At 35.1% G+C, this 18,069-nt stretch overlaps 1 protein-coding gene across 1 annotated transcript in view; it reads left to right on the plus strand.

The window, feature by feature from the left end:
* Positions 1 to 18,069, plus strand: part of LOC150094259 (tRNA splicing ligase complex subunit 2-like) — a 115,495-nt gene that overhangs the window by 45,968 nt on the left and 51,458 nt on the right. The window lies entirely within an intron of this gene.

The following is an 18,069-nucleotide window of genomic DNA, read 5'->3' on the forward strand; positions in this document are numbered from 1 at the left end:
GTTCAAGCGGCAGTAACCACAATCCTCAATAGTATCCCAAAAACCGATATAAAAAACTCATTTAACGAATTAATTGACCATGCCGAACGCTGTATCAAAGCTCTGAGGGAGAGTATATTGATTGAAATAAATGTTTTGAATAATTATAATTGGCCTGTGTTTTATTTTCTATCGAAAGTTCGGTTTCTTTTTGGACAGAGAGTGTAAGTTATTCAATTTAGTCAGGGAATCTTGCAGACTTGTAGCAGATTTATTTAGAAGTATGATATCAGGTTTAATACCACTTTCCTTCATAATGTGATCCATATAGATAATGAATAACAGAGGGGATAATGTACATCCTTGTCTGACACCAGATTTAGCATTAAACCATCTTCTTGTACTTCCTTCAATTCTAACTGCTGACTTACAACTCAAATAAGCACAAAGTATTGCTTGATATAATGCCCTATTGACACCATACAACTGTAGTGTTTTGAATAGCTTTTCTCTTGGCACCTTGTCATATGCCTTTTATCTACAAAACTTAAATACAGATCTTTTGTTATGTTCCCGTGATTTCTCAACTATTTGTCGCATAAAGTGAAAATCTGATCCTGACAGCCTTTATTTGGTCTGAATCCAGCTTGTTCTTCTACTTCCACAATTCTTAACAACCGTTTCTCAAGTATACTTGCATATATCTTACCAGGAACACTCAGTAGTTAAATGCCTCTATAATTCTCGCATTCAGTTTTATTTCCCTTTTTGTATATGGATACTATGAGAGCTCTACTTCAATCATCTGGAATTCGTCCCTCTGTCCAGGCCTTCTGAACTATGCAGTGCAGCCACTGTAAGACTCTCATACCACCATACTTCAGCATTTCTGGTCGAATATCATCTACTCCTGCTGGCTTTCCACATTTTAAGCTTTTGATGGCTTTTTCTACTTCAAGTATGGATATGTATTCCTGACTGCATGCCTGGTCAGTGTTTTTTACCACTGTGCTGCTGTCACTGATTGTTTAATTTAGCAATTTTTCGAAGTAATACTCCATACATCAAGAATATCTTTTTCTCCAGTTTTCATGTCACCTTTATCATCTCTAATTCCTTTTACAGCACTCTTTCTTCCATTCCTGAGCTTCTTCAACGACCTCCAGAATATCTTGCCAATTCTTGATATTTATTTTCTATGTGCTTATGAAAGTCTTCCTATGACTTTTGTTTAGCTAATTTTACAGTGTTTAGCTTTCTTACATTTGTCTCTGTATTCTCTAAGAGCACAATTTGACTTATTTGCGAGGAACTTTTGATATGCTTTCTTCTTTTCCTTCACTGTCTTTTTAACTTCCTCTGTCTACCATGCAGTTCTGATTTTTCTATCCTTGCAGACAACCTCACCACATACCTCTCCGGCTGAATCGATGTTTTCTTCAGGGCTTGCCACTAAATCTCGAAGGTTTGGTTCTAGTTCTCAAGCTCTTTCATTTTTTCTTGAATAATGTTTGTATATTATAGTCTACAGTTCACATCTGAGAGCTGCTGAACTTTTATTCACTTTAAAACTTTCTTACATGTTCTTCTTTTCTATATGAAATTCAATTTTATCCTGCTCAAGACTAAATGGTGATCACTTCCAATTTCAAATCCTCCCTACATTCTAGTGTCCTGCACCAGGGAGAAAACAATACTATCAACAATAACATAGTCAATGAGACTTTTCTTATTCCTTGCCTCTTCTCTCCATGTGAATTTGTACACATTTTTATGTTGGAACATTGTGTTAGTAATAACCAGTCCATGTACTGAGCAGAAATCCAACAGATATTTGCCATTATTATTAGCTTTGCTCTTTTCTCCAAATTTTCCCAAAATATTATTGTATGTCTAGCAATCATTTCCTACTCTTCTATTTAGATCCCCAACAAGGACTAGCTTTTCTTTTTTCATTGTGTCAGTTGCTTTCTCTAAATCCTCAAAAAATTCCTCCGAAGACCTTTGTAGAACCTTCCATGGACCATATGCACAAATATAAAAACACAGTATAAAATGATGGTACAACATGACAGAATTTTCTTCAGTTTATAGGACGAAAAACCCAAATTTCTGGGAGGGAAAAAAAACCACTTGCCCGTGCCAGAGACTAACTCGGGAACCAGTCAAAAAAGACTAGTTGATAATTTGAATTGAACCTAGGTTGCCATTCTTTGGGCAGCCTAGTGCTATAGGGTCTCACTCGCCACTTCGACTGAGCTACACAGGCTATTAATTTAACAGTGTCAAGAGGAAAATCTTTGTGCAGGATATTAGTATCTAGGAAAACTGCATCTGAACTATAATTATTAGCATGTCCTTAGGAGCTAAAAGCAATTGGAAATCTTGTTTCTGATAACTGAGTTTATTTATTTATTTTATTTTATTTTATTTTTTAACATAGTCCAGAAACCTTACTCCAGAGACAATCATAAACACAAACATCCATGTCTATAACAGGATTCAGACCTGCAGCCTACTGGTTAAGAATAAATATGCCAACCAGGATCAGTTACTTTTGCTTCTTTGTAACTTTTTAAAAAAAAGGTTATTCTTAATAGAACAACTTTTTTTACTAACATAAACTTGGCTCTTTTAGCCATGTTTATTTGCTAGGATGTTTGTTAGAAATTACAGATGAGATGAAAGATAGAGATGCAAATTACTGACAATGGAATATTTCCTTATTCTAATAAATAATAAAATAGTAATGGATGAAACTTAATTCTTTATTGAAGGCAGAATTTTATAACAAATTTCTCCTACATTTTTAATGCATGCATTAACTATATTGATTATAATATGATTAACATCGATGGGGACATCTTCGTGTTTTAACCATATTTCTGTTTTTGATCGTAACAGTCACAGTTGTGACATGCATTGACTGTGACCCAGAAACTTTGTCTTGGCTGCTACCTTTAATAAAGAATTACCTTACTTTTTGTTCTATGTAATTATTCAGTGGGCAGATCATATTGCAAGAAGTAACACTCAAAAATGGACAAAATTGATATCAGAATTTGGGATATCAAAGTTGATATCCCAGAGATGGAAAGAGCTATAGGAAGGATAAGGATGGTGGGAAGATGAGATTGAAGAGATAGCTAGAACTCAGTGGTGTAAGCTCAAGATAGAACTGAATGGGGGGACATTGGGGGAGGACTTAATCCAGCAGTTGACAGAAAACAGTGAAGAAGAAGAATTAATGTAAGATCTGTATCTTTCATCTCACTCATCTCATAAATAATTGTCAATATGAATTCCACTCTTGTTGATCAATTGAAGGATCTTCTTGCTTGTATTACCCATCTTTAGACAAATGTCACGGGCAAGCAAGATGAGCTTCAAGTGTTGCTTTTGGTACATTCAAGGCATTTTATTGTGTTTGGCACTGTTAAACAAGCAGCTACCTTATGGTTTGATATCTGCGATAGATTATTCGATAGAATTTACTCTCTTGTCATGCATTAAATGTGATGGTGGACAAATTTTTATCCTTAGACTTGCAGCTAATGCTGGGTTACAAAGAGGCTTCATTCTTTTAACTCTTTTCTTCCTGCTGTACATTGATCGAACCTTCATATGACATCAAATCCAACCCACAGTTCTGAGGATAGTACATTGCACTTCTCTTTGATATACCTATGCTACAAAAATGAAGAGGAAGAAATTTCTAGAATGGCTACTTCTACAATCTTTAAGATTGAACTCTAGACTATTTATTTTTCTGTAGGGTTTTGATAACCTTCTTAATTTCAGCAATAATCACACACACATACAGTCTTTTTCTCCGATTCTTATTTTATTATTATTATCATCCAAATCTCTAGGCAAGTCTAGATATATCAACTTGGTTTTGTGCCCTAAATGTATAATTTTTTTCCTCTTTTGTTTCAGTTGTTACTTTATCTTTAAATGCTATTTTCATATTTGACATAGCCTCTTAAAAATCCTTAAACCAATGCAGAGGAGGACAGTTTAGATTATTGATTAATGACCCAACTCTCACATGGGAACTCATCCACTCTCTTTCCCACAGCATTATGTTGCATATATTTTCTCAACATATTTTCATGGTCACTGCTCATCAGAATTGAATCATTAATTCCACCCACTGTGTTCTCTAAATATGCTAGAATTAGAAGAGAGTGAGATGCAGAACCATTTATTTATTTACGAATTAAGAAGGTACCACCTTTGCCCGAGGCCTGAAATTATTCCAGTTTGCGCCTGGAGTAATTTCAGGCCTCGGGCAAAGGTGGTATGACTTCATATCACTTGCCTTAGTATTCCATAATGCAAAGCACATCTCCTTGCGGATATATAATGCTGTGCATTAAGGGAAGGGTCACTACCCAGACCGGATTCAACCTTTATTGAGGTCTCATTAGTGGAAGCCAGACCCAGAGGTTGTGATACCAAGGTGGAAGTAATGCAGAAGTCGTATTTCCATATACGAGTTGCCAAAAAAAGGTGTCTTTTGGTGTAAAAGGTGTATTTATTTACATTTACAGTACCCATTTACAGCTGAGATCCAAACTTGTAAAACAACTGTTTTTCCTCTTCATTCATTCATTTTCTCTCTACTTCTGTTCTTTAGAATAACCTTTCATCTTAAATATTTCATTTATATATATTTATAAAAAGATTCAATAACTAGAACCGAGAAAAATGAAAACAAAGTTTATTAGTACTACACAACTAGTTTCAGCTTGTATCAGCCTTCGTCAGGTGCACATTAAAAAAAAAAAAAAAAAAAAAAGTAAAAAAAAACATGGAGAAAATAACTGTAAACAACACGGAAAATTAGTGTGTATATATTCGTGTTGTTTACAGTTATTTCCGCCATGTTTTTTACTGGTTATTTCTTTTTTGATGTGCACCTGATGAAGGCTGATAAAAGCTGAAACTAGTTGTGTAGTACTAATAAACTTTGTTTTCATTTCTCTCAGTTCTAGTCATTCAATCTTTTTATAAAAACATACAACAACCGGGTAAATCAATCTTCACATATATATATAAGTAGAGTTTGAATGTCTTTCATATCTCTCATTGTCAGCAAATTTCTTCTTTCTAAGTTACAATCCATGCATGCTGATACTAGTGTACCACAGGTTTTTTGTGCTTATAATCAATCATCTTTTAAAAAATACATGGAGAAATAAAATTAGAAGGCAAAACTGCAAGTTAACATTTCAAGTTCACCTTACCTGGCAAGAGAAAGCCTACAAACTATTATGATGGTGGTCATAATAAGAACATTAATATGATAATAAGCTATAAAACCTTTCTAAAAGAAGACAGAAATTAATTGCAGTTTTGTTTAAAAAATAAGAGTGAACTTAAATAAAAATAAACTGAACTTTTTGGTAGTTGACTTCAACAAATGACCATGACTTTAGTGTTGAAGTCATGCTCATTTGTACCTATTCATAATCACGAGTCATGGGAGAAACTCGTGTCAAGTACTGCAGCAGCTCACCACTCTTATTACAAGAATAACAGCTTCTTAAACCACCGGTTTTATTATTTGGTGAAGGTATTGAATTGGCATTGCTTGCCAAATTTTAAGCGTTAAGTTCAGTTAATGAAAAAAAACTAGAACACTGAAAATAGTAAAAAAATATCTCAAATAAAGCACCAATTTTCTTCCCGTCCATCCACAAACATCTACAAATCAAATCAGTCAATCAATTTCAACTAAATTTTGAATATAGTTATTTCTTATTGTATAAAGGACTCTCCTGAGAAATTCAGCCTAATACGACTAAAATGAAGGCTGTGCTGAACTGGTTGTCACGTATAACCAGTTCAGCATAGTCAGATCAAAATGTTGGGGAGGGAGGGAGATGTATGGTAACTTCAACAGACATCTCTATAGATTACATCATTCCACTGATTTGAATTTGAAGTGTAGTTGTTTCTAACATATTTGAAATATAATTGTTTGTTCCTTATTGCTTATGTTTCTCTAAAATTTCAGACAAAAATGAGAGATTTTAAAGGGGATACTTTATTTGTATGTTACATGCCACATGCTTTAACCAGTTTTGCAGTTAACTTAGCTGATGATATTGTTTTAATTGTTAAGAATGTAATCCTCTAAAATTCAAACAGTTTGATAGAAGAAGCACCTAAGTATCGTTAATAAAAAAAAAATAAATAAATAATGCCGGCAAAGCAGTTGCTTCTGAATTGTACCCAGTCTCCTAGACACTTATATATATATATATATATATATATATATATAGGTATTTTGCGTGAAATTAAATAAGGAACCATTTGTTTAATTCACTGTGTAAAACAATAAAGATGTACAGTATGTTTTGAACTGAGGAAGAATGTTAGAAAAACAAAAGTAAGGACATTTGATGGCCTGTTAATTTTCTAGAAGTTTGCTGAGAGGGAGTCTTCAATTAACTGATTTGATTGAAATTTTCATAACCGAGTAATATCTAGTGTTTTTTTTTCAGTAATAGTAGTATGGAAGAAATGTAGTTGCATTTGAAATTTTAAGCAATTCTTAGCGTTTGAAATTCTTGAAGTAGTTAAGTAAAAAAGCAGTTAAGGAATACATTTGCTTTCCAGTAGAATTGAACTAAAGGTAGTGCATGAAACCTAAGTGTTTACTGTGAATTAACTCTTCTAATCATTGAGAAACTGCACTTTATCCAAGAAATTTCTTATTGCTATGTTTATTTGTATGGTTATTATTATGTGACACCTCCAGGGAGTTCAAAATAAGCAGTTATTTTTTAAAATATAATGCTTGTCATTTCTTTATTTATTTAAATAAATTTAATTTTAATTCAAATCACTTAATTTAAATTTAGGCCATAATTATAATATTATTTTAATTTAACCACCCAGTAGGTGGCATGTGGCTCAGCTCTGTAAATAGGATTAATATTCTTTGTTCTAGCTTAACCTTGTGATTATGCTGATGCACTGATATATATATATATATATATATATATATATATATATATATATATATATATATATATATATATATATATATAACTTCATGAATATACTATAGTATGAAATTGTTTTATATGAAAAATGTGAAGATTGGTTTACTTCATTTCCATTAGTAAAATGATATGGAGGGATACAAGGAAACTGGGATTTTAACTAAGCATTAAAAATCTGAAGAAATAGATAACTGTCACATTAAAATAGTAATCAATGTACAAACTAATATAATTTTTAGGAAAATTTGTTTTAAAATCTGTAACATCTGGCTTATTGCTGTCTCTTGTATTTTGTGTATCATGTAATGCAAACAGCAGCTCTTATTGAGGCAATGAGAATCAAAATTCCTTTTATCGAGTAGCAGTATGGAATGTTTAATCATTTTAAGTTCTAATCCATTCTGTGATATTTCAGTGGCATTTTGAGATATTTCTGTTTTGGATTTCTACAATGTGCACACCTGCCATGTGCTCTTTCTTTTCTACTTCAGAAGTTCATCCTTTTTGCCAAAACATAGAATATGGCATTGATAACAAGTTAATTTCTCTCTCGCAAGTACATACACATCGATGTACTAAGGATTTGAAAGGCAATGGGAGAATTGAGAGATTGTTCTAAGCAAGTTGAGAGCCATTTTAATATAACTCTTTATGATCCTGGGATGAATACTATCCCTATAAATAGTAGTGCAATTGCTCCTGAAAATCTCGTAGTGATTGCTATGTTGCAGGGTGGTTAATTGTAGAGGAAATTTTAATATTTTTCTATGTATTTCTGACTGTAACAGTTTCCTATGAATATATCTTTCACTACTTGAAGTTCTCATTCCACTGCCACAAACACCCTTATATTATCCATGTACAACATATACTCCAGGGGTTGTTTGACTTTTCATGCAGGTATGTTTGTGTGTTTAATGGTTTTGCAGAAAACGCTTCTTTCTAATTAATTAAACTAATGGAACAAGGAAGGGTCTTTTTGTTTAAGTTCCATTCAGTTACCATTCAAGATCTCAACTTTATTCATTTTTGCGTGTTACTTGCAGTGACCTATCCATTGCCATTTGGATCTCATCATCATCATCAAATTCCTGCCATGTACCCTCAAGGGGTGTACAGGATATGATAGTACTACATGAAAAAAAAATTACATCATTACTAACTTCCTATCTACAATTTTCCTCCAAATCAGTCTGTTACTTGTCAACACTCCAACATTATCAGATCTTACATTTCTATCGTCTAAAGCACTTTGTACCGTATCAATCCACCTATATCTTGGTCTTCCTCTGGGTCGTTTTCCTGCCAACCTGGCAGAGAACACTTGTTTTGCTAATCTTTCCTCTCCCATTCTATTTAAGTGACCATACCACCTAAGATTAGCTCTGCTAACGCATTCCTGGATGCTGACAATGTCAAGTTCTTTCCTAATATCCTCATTTTTAATATGATATTGCCATTGATGCCATCTGTTCACACCTCTAATCTTTCTCAGGACTCTCATATCTGCAGTCTCTAGTCTTTGGTCAAGTGTTTTACTTCTGACCCAGCTCTCAGATCCATAAGTTAAAACTGGTTTGAACACTGTCTTGTATACAGCTAATTTAGTGTTTCGACTAATTTCTCTCTTATTCCATATGAATTTATTCAATTGACTTCCCACCATACCAGCTTTGCTGATTCTGTTGTCTATTTCTATATTTAATTTACCATCTTCAGTAAAAATCGTGCCTAAATAGCTGAAATGTTTTACTTGTTCCACAGGTTCTCCATTCACAACACAGTTGACATTTTCAATAATTCTGCCTATTTTCATTGTCTTTGTCTTTTTATTGCTGACCTTCATACCATATCTATTACAACAGCTATTCAATTTAGTCAGAGAATCTTGCAGACTTGTAGCGGATTTATTTAGAAGTATAACATCATCTGCATAAAGCAAAGAGCTGACATTAACATCTCCAATTTTGATATCATGTTTAATACCACTTTCCTTCATAATGTGATCCATATAGATTATGAATAACAGAGGGGATAATGTACATCCTTGTCTCACACCAGATTTAACATTAAACCATCTTCCTGTACTTCCTTCAATTCTAACTGCTGACTTACAACTCAAATAAAGACTAAGTATTGTTTGATATAATGCCCCATTGACACCATATAACTGCAGCGTATTGAATAGCTTCTCTCTTGGCACCTTGTCATATGCCTTTTCCAGATCGACAAAACTTAAATACAGATCTTTGTTATATTCCCATGCTTTCTCGACTATTTGTCGTAACGTGAAGATCTGATCCTGACAGCCTCTATTTGGCCTGAATCCAGCTTGTTCTTCACCAAGCTTTTCTTCCACAATTCTTCTCAACCGTTTCTCAAGTATACTTGCATAGATCTTGCCAGGAACACTCAGTAGGGAAATACCTCTGTAATTCTCACATGCAGTTTTATTTCCCTTTTTATATATGGGTACTATGAGAGCTCTACTCCAATCATCGGGAATTCGTCCCTCTGTCCAGGCTTTCTGAACTATGCAGTGCAGCCACTGTAAGACTCTCATACCACCATACTTCAGCATTTCTGGCCGAATATGGAGTGGTTGTTTTTTGGAAGTTAGTTGCTGTCGCGATATAATATATTTTGGTACCGTCGGAATCGAATGCGTAACGGTGGAAGACAAAACGAAGCTAAGTTACTGTATTTAGTTATATTTCATTTTATTTAATTATATTTAGTACTTAAATGTTCTGATGTTTGTACTTTTTTTCCTCTTATTTATTAATTGAATAATTATTAAAGATTAGGGTATAATTTGACAAAACATGTCACAGATAAGTATGGCACCTGTGCGAAGGAAAATGGCGGCCAGTAATGAAGGTTCGCCATCGTTATCAAAGAACGGTAGCATAAAAGAAATGAGTCAGTGTACTAGCTGTGAAATATACGCTTTGCGGAGTGCGGTCGGAGTGTGGTTAGATGATAATAAAGGATTGAATGTGTGTAGAAAATGTAGGGAGAATGCGGAATTGAAGTGTATTTTGGATCGTGAGTGTGATATTTTTGTCAACCTTCAGAATGAAGGAAACAGGGATATGACAAGAAACGGCAAGGTTGTACATGAAAATTGTGAGAGTGTGAATGTAGAAAGTGTGAATGATAGTATAAATGGTTTCTCAGAGAACAAAAAAGATGAGATAGATGCATTGAGTGAGATCGCGTTGTTGAATAGTGCGATAGAAAGAGCAAAACAGCAGCTAGAGTGCATGAACAAAAGTAGACTGAATGAACCAACCAATAATAAAAGGTATGACAGGAAAAATAGACGTATGAATGTGAACATGAACAAAATGAAGGATAGAGTGCTGTATGGAGACTCGTTAGTACGAGGTGTGTTAGTAGAGGATTTGACAAAATCGTACCAACCTGGTGCGACCATAAAGGACGTAACTGAGTCTATTAGAGAGCAAAAGGAAAGGGTGAAAGAAATGATTGTTGTGGCAGGTACGAATGATTTGAAAGGAGATAAAATGGAAATGATAGAAGACCTGAATGAATTGTTTGAGGTAGCAAAAGAAAAGAGTGAGAGAGATAGAATGATTAGTCTTTTGCCACGGTATGACAGTTAAATGTTTAAAAGGAGGGCTATAATTGCAAATGACTTTATGCGTGGGTTATGTATGACGAGTGGTGTGGAATTTGTGGATGTGTGGAGTGAGTTTGATGGGCGAAAGGATCTATATAAGATGGATGGCTTGCATTTGAATGGTTACGGTGTAAGAAGACTTGAGAAAGTGTTGCTGAATGTAGTGGATGTGCAAATTCAGGGAAACTAGATTTGTTAGGGGGGGGGGAGTAGAGATACAGTCCTTATGGAGGCAGTTGAATGTAAGAATGAATATAATATGCCAGAGCAAATAAGGACAACAAATCTGAGTGGGATAGTTAATATAAGGCATCAAGGTAGGGTTGGGGCTAATGGGGGTCTTAAATTCATGTACACTAATACTAGGAGTATTAGGAACAAGAAGGAAGAGTTTTTGGCCATGGTTGGCACTTCCAGACCACAGGTTATAGGTATTAGTGAAACATGGCTGAATGTAGATGATATAACTAGTGGGATTGAATGTGATGGGTATAGTGTGTTCAGGAATGACAGAGAGAATAAAATGGGGGGAGGAGTATTGTTGATGATAGCTGATGAGCTCCAGCCAAGGAGAATAGAAGTTGAATTGCAGGATAGAGAAAAGAGCACATTTGAGGCCATTTGGTGTGAGATTGTGGCTAGCAGAACTAAATATACAATTGGGTGCTGCTATAGACCAGGTGATGGAAAAGATGGTGGTGACAGTATGCACAAGCAAATAGAAGAAATGGGTGGAAGGAGGGTGATTATTATGGGAGATTTCAACTATGGTCGCATTGATTGGAGTGAGGAGAGGACACACGGGAGGAAGGAACTGGATTTTATGCGGTTATTAAGGGATAACTATCTGCGACAGCATGTAATGGAAAATACTAGGGGTCAGAGAGTGCTTGACCTAGTAATTACATCTGAGGATTTGGCTGTAACAAATATGACCACATTGCCACCAATCGGTGAGAGTGATCATAGGGTCTTAACTTGGGAGGTATCTAAAGGTGTAGAATTTTCAATTAAGACAGGGTACATGTGGAATTATCGGGCTGGAAAGTATGACAAGCTTAGGAGTTTGATTGGTTCAGTGCCATGGCATGTACAACTGCAAGGACTAGAAGTTGATAGTGCATGGGAGGTAGTTAAGAAGTGCTTGCATGAAGCAATGGCTGACTGTATACCTAGAGTCCAAATAATAAATCAAGTAGGGGTTAAATGTATGAATAACACCATTAAGCTTGAGTTGCAAAAAAAGAAACAACTATGGAGGGAATTTAAGGAGAAGGGTGACCGGCAGGCACATGAACGGTATAAAGGACAGGCCAGAAGGGTGACGAGTGTGGTAAGAAAAGCAAAAAAGGATTACGAAAGAACATTGGCCATGCAGGCTAAAGAGAATCCTAAACAGTTTTTTAGATATGTAGCAAGTAAAAGGAAAAATGTACATGGCAGATTGATTTTAAAGATTGCCAATGGTAGGGAGGTAACTGAATCAGTTGAGATAGTTGAGTTACTGAGTGAGCACTTTGCAAAAGTATATCATCCAAGTGGTGACATTGCAGAAACGAATAAACCAGTAGATTATACGGGAATTGTGGTTAATGAAGTGGAGGTGAGTAGTCTATTGCATAACCTCAATGTCAATACATCTGTGGGATTGGATGGTATACCAGCTCGTGTCGTACGAGAAGCAGCTAAAGAATTGTCAGTACCTTGACCATTTTGTTTAATTCGAGTCTCGGGTCTGGGTTAGTCCCGAGCGGGTGGAAAGAGGGGAAAATAGTTCCACTGCATAAAGGTGGTTCCAAGACTGCTGTAGTAAATTACCGACCGATTAGCATATCAGGAATCATTGTCAAGGTCTTAGAGAAAATAGTCAAGAGGAAAATACAAGATTGGATAGAAGAAAATGGGATACTGTATCGGGGACAGCATGGTTTTGTGAAGGGTAGGTCATGCCTCAGTAACTTGCTCACGTATTATAACACAGTGACGGCTGAACTGGATAAGGGTAATGGGTTTACGGTGATTCTACTGGACCTTGCCAAGGCCTTTGACAGGATTCCACATGGAATTCTAATCAGTAAATTGCAGCATATGGGAATGGACATAGGGTTGGTGAGATGGATAGGAGGGTGGTTGACAGAGAGATATCAGAGAGTGGTTTACTCGGGAGTAGAGTCCACAAGATGGCCTGTGACTAGTGGTGTGCCACAAGGATCTGTTCTTGGACCACTGCTGTTTAATTTGTTCATAAATGATATAGGAAATGATCTGAGAGGAACAGTTCATTTGTTTGCGGATGATGCGAAGTTGGGTAGGGCAATAGTGAATGCAGATGACGTCAAAATTTTGCAGGATGATTTGGATAGATTGGAGGTCTGGGCTAAGGAGAATGGATGTCAGTTTAATGTGGCAAAATGTAAGGTTATGCATTTTGGGGTGAAAAGATTGGCGGCAGTTTACTGCATTGGTGGAACCGTGCTCCAGGAAATTGATGAGGCACGAGATTTAGGAGTGTTGGTAGATAAGGAATTGAAATTTAGGGGACACATTGCAAAAGTGACCAAAACAGCTCATCAAATCACTTGGTTGCTGAAGAATACGATGACAAGCAGAGACAAGCAGGTTATTGTTCCTCTGTATCGAGCCTTGATAAGACCCCATCTAGACTACTGTGTTCAGATTTGGTCACCTAGGTTTCTTCTTGATGGGGAGGAGGTGGAGAGGATCCAGAGGCGAGTGACCAAGATGATAGCAGGTCTGTGGAATGAACCGTATGAGAACAGGTTGAGGATTTGTGGGTTGCAAAAATTGGTTGATAGGCGGAGGAGGGGAGATATGATTGAGACATTCAAATTACTGAAGGGTTTCTATAAAATTAATTCAGAAGATATTTTTGAGAACAGGGCTGGTTGTGGGAGGACTAGGGGACATCCATGGAAACTGGGCAAAAGTGTGGTTAGTAAAGGTGTTAGAGCTGGGTTCTTTACTTTTAGAGTAGTGAATGAGTGGAATGCGCTCCCTGAGTCTGTGGTGGATGCTGTGACAGTGAATGAGTTTAAGGCGAGGTATGATAGATACTGTATGAATGTCAAATAGTTGTGATGAATATGATTTGGGGCCTCCCTCGATGAGTCCAATGACTCCCTGGAGTTGCCCGTAATAATAGTAATAATATCATCTACTCCTGCTGCCTTTCCACATTTTAAGCTTTTGATGGCTTTTTCTACTTCAAGTATGGATATGTATTACTGACTGCATGCCTGGTCAGTGTTTTTTACCACTGTGCTGTCATCACTGCTTGTTTCATTTAGCAGTTTTTCAAAGTAATTACTCCATACTTCAAGGATATCTTTTTCTCCCATTTTCATGTCACCTTTATCATCTCTAATTCCTTTTATAGCACTCTTTCCTCCATTCTTAAGCTTCTTCAACAACCTCCAGAATATTTTGCCACCTTCTTGATATTTATTTTCTATATTCTTGCCAAAGTCCTCCCATGACTTTTGTTTAGCTAGTTTTACACAGTGCTTAGCATTCTTGCATTTGTCTCTATATTCTCTAAGAGCACAAGCTGACTTATTTGACAGGAACTTTTGGTATGCTTTCTTCTTTTCCTTCACTGCCTCTTTAACTTCCTGTGTCCACCAGGGAGTTCTGATTTTTTTATCCTCACAGACAACCTCACCACATGCCTCTCTGGCAGAATCAATCAATGTTTTCTTCAGAGTTTGCCACTGAATCTCCAAGGTTTGATTCATGTTCTCAAACTCTTTCATTTTTTCTTCAATAATCTTTGTGTATTTTAGTCTACAGCTCACATCTGAGAGCTGCTTAACTTTTATTTGCTTTAAAACTTTCTTACATGTTATTCTTTTCAATATGAAATTCAATTTTATCCTGCTCAAGACTAAATAGTGATCACTTCCAATTTCAAATCATCTGTACACTCTGGTGTCCTGCACCAGGGAGAAAACATCACTATCAACAATAACATAGTCAATGAGACTTTTCTTATTCCTAGCCTCTTCTCTCCATGTGAATTTGTGCACATTTTTATGTTGGAACATGGTGTTAGTAATAACCAGTCCATGTCCTGAGCAGAAATCCAACAGATATTTGCCATTATTATTAGCTTTGCTCTTTTCTCCAAATTTTCCCAAAATATTTTTGTATGTCTCACAATCATTTCCTACTCTGCTATTTAGATCCCCAACAAGGACCAACTTTTCATTTTTCATTGTGTCAGTTGCTTTTTCTAAAGCATCAAAAAATTCCTCCACTTCTATCTTAGTAGAACCTTCTGTGGGACCATAGGCACAAATAAGTCTCATTGTCCAGTTCCCCATTCTCATATATGCCCACATTACTCTACTTGAGACTGACTGCCATTCAAGAAGATTGGCCTCGTATTTTGTGTTGAATACTATGGCTACTCCTTCTTTTCCTTGATTGTCATTGCCTGAATATAACATTTTGTATTTATTGCTCAGAAAGATCTCACCAGTTTTGGTCTTTTTTGTTTCAGTCACCACTATTATGTCGATCTGGTACTTATCTAATACCTCAGCTAGCTCCATTTCTTTGCCATTCAGGCTTCTTACGTTGATAGTACCGATCTTTAACTCTGGTGATGTTGAGTTTGGGTTTATTTTCAGATTTGTTCCAGTAGCTGACTTTTCGCTGTTTGCCCTGGTTCCCTGGCGAAAACAACGGGGGCCTTGTTTAACCGGGCGACGTCCCAGCCGGCATGAAATTTTGTCATGTTGTACCATCATTCAATATTTTGGTTTAACCAATAAGAATACAATTTGGTCGGCTAAATCCCAAATTGCCAGCCCATCCTCGTCCGTTCAGTATCCAAGTAGATACCCAACAGGGTGCACCACGAGAAGGTGAGGATTGGACATTAGGTCAGAAGCCCTGGTCGGTTCTCCGCATTCCTTTAAAGGCTATGTGGAGGTCTCCTCTCAGTTATACAGCTTTGACCCTTAAGCACCCCTTTGGATTGCCATTTGGATCTTTAAATGGCTATTATGATGTCTCTCATCCCAGTCTGAGCCTGATCCAAGTATTGCACTTTTCTTTCTATCTAGAATGGTAATACTAAACAATGATCTCTTATTAAAAAATAATAATAATACGATTTGGATATTATTTATGAGTTTCTTTATCTTAAAGTGTGTTTTCCATGTTGGACCCCTGTTGTATATTTATGTAGTTATTTTGATTTCAGTAATATGGTAGATCTTTTGTTCATAATCTGTTTTGTAATACAGGTAATCCTCGTATAATGCAGTACTTATACAACGTGGTCTACAAATTGTAGTAACTCTTTATCTTTTCATACATTTTTCACTGTGCGACTTAAAAATCAAATTTTATCTTCGTTAAATTTGCGTGTACTTGTATCACGCATGTACATAGTTATAATTAACAAATTTATATTAAGAGAAATAACCTTTTGCATGCATGTACGTCAATTGTTTACCATATAAAGTGTTTATTGTCCTCTGACTAAGTGAGATTAACACACTTCTAAGTGTGTTAATCTCAAGCTGAGCATTTTATTTTCTGGTGAGTTACATACAATATGTAATGCTTTTTTTATGTAAAAATTTATTTTTATAATAATGGCCACTTAGAGCGCTTTTGTGGTATGGTTGAAAATGAAATTAGTGAATTAATTGATGGGGAAACAGATTTAAATGAGGAAAAATTGGACAATTAATAGATGACGTCGAACCAAATGGCGGGGAAAGTTCTGTCAAAGATGTAATTATGATGATTCTGTTAAAGAATTCAGTTTAAAGAAATTAGTAGGATTGAACTTGGCAAGAAAATTAGGAAGTTATTTTACAGATAATGTAAAATCCCTTAGTCAATAATAAGCAAGGTGTTATTACTGACTTCTTTGGTAACTACACCAGCCGAAGTATGCAATAAGAATTATATAAATGATGTCCAAGAGATTTCGAGTGATGGTGACGTCCTGCCACTTGTTAATAAAGAACATCTATGAAATGTTAGTCTGAAGACATTGATGATGAAATATGCCCTTTATTTTATTTTGTCTAAAACATTTATGCATTATGTGTAATGAAGTTTACGTACAATTTGTAATTTTTATAAGTTTATACTATGTATTTGCTTCATATTTTATATGTTTTCTCAACTTACATGAATTACCTGAATTAAATAAAAAATATATTTTTGTTGGATATGTCATTGTTGTTTATATAATTTAAAAAAAAAAAAAAAAAAAAAAAAAAAAAAAAAACGATTTCAGAACATAACGCTACTTCTCTGTGATCCGAGTCTCGCATAACACGGTTTATAACACTGCATTTCTATGGAACCTAACATCCACGTTATACAAGGGTTAGATGTATTATATCATATTTGTCCAACCTGAGAACAGTAATGTCATTTTTTTTTTTCTCGAATTCATAATGCCTTTTGTTTAGCTTTTAATGTTTTTTTATAAGAGGTCATGCATGTAAAAGAAATTAGGAAATTTCAATTTGGGTTTAATTTATTCTGCATTCAGAAAATCAAATTATTTAATAAAAATATGTTTTTTTTTGTTTTCCACAAGATGTATTCAAATAGATAACCTGAGTAGTTGAAACCGTTCAGTTTTTTTTACTATTCATCTTGGAAATGCCAAACATGCAACAGTGTTTTCACCTATGATTGGATTAATTTACAACAATTTTTCTTTATATCTCATTTGTTTCACTGGGAGAGTTTCTTGATAATCAATAAATAACCCTCCTTAATTAATTTCTTTCTGTATTTCTACTTTATAGTATTATGAATTCCTACTAATCTTTACAGTTTTCAAGTTCTTCCTAATTCTCTTTATGCATTGTATTGGTTAACTCTATAAGAAGTTGCAGGTCTACATAAACAGAGCTTGTTTTTGCAATGCTTTCATTGCAAAAGCAGCAAGCAAACCATGTACATAATGCACTTTTCACTCACACATAGATTATTATATATAGTAACAGCATGTTTTGTATGTTTATGTAATTAATATCTGCCAGTTGCTTACATATCTTCCTGAAAAAGGTTGGATTTTATCACCTTTTGTCACATGAGAAAATAATAGTTTTGGGCAACATACATGGAATCTTTTTATTTTTTACATTAGAAGGTTTAAATTGCATCAATATTTTGCAGTTTTTAAAACTTAGAGCAGCATGTCTCTAATTATGTTATACAGATAATCACTTTTTATGGACTTAGATGTTGTTTTTTGAAGGTATACTGTTTTTGATAAAACATTTGTGAAGCATAGTACAAACTAGTAGAATGAGTAGTTAGATGATAGATTTAATTATTCATTTCACATTGGTAACAATAAAATTCCTTATAGGTCTACTCCAAGAATTTATTATTTAAAATTGAAATTTCCATGATAATTTT

The sequence above is a fragment of the Typopeltis vanoorti genome, chromosome 22 (genome assembly GCF_054136105.1).
Source record: "Typopeltis vanoorti isolate ZY-2024b chromosome 22, IOZ_Tvanoo_1.0, whole genome shotgun sequence".
Classification (NCBI taxonomy): domain Eukaryota; kingdom Metazoa; phylum Arthropoda; class Arachnida; order Uropygi; family Thelyphonidae; genus Typopeltis; species Typopeltis vanoorti.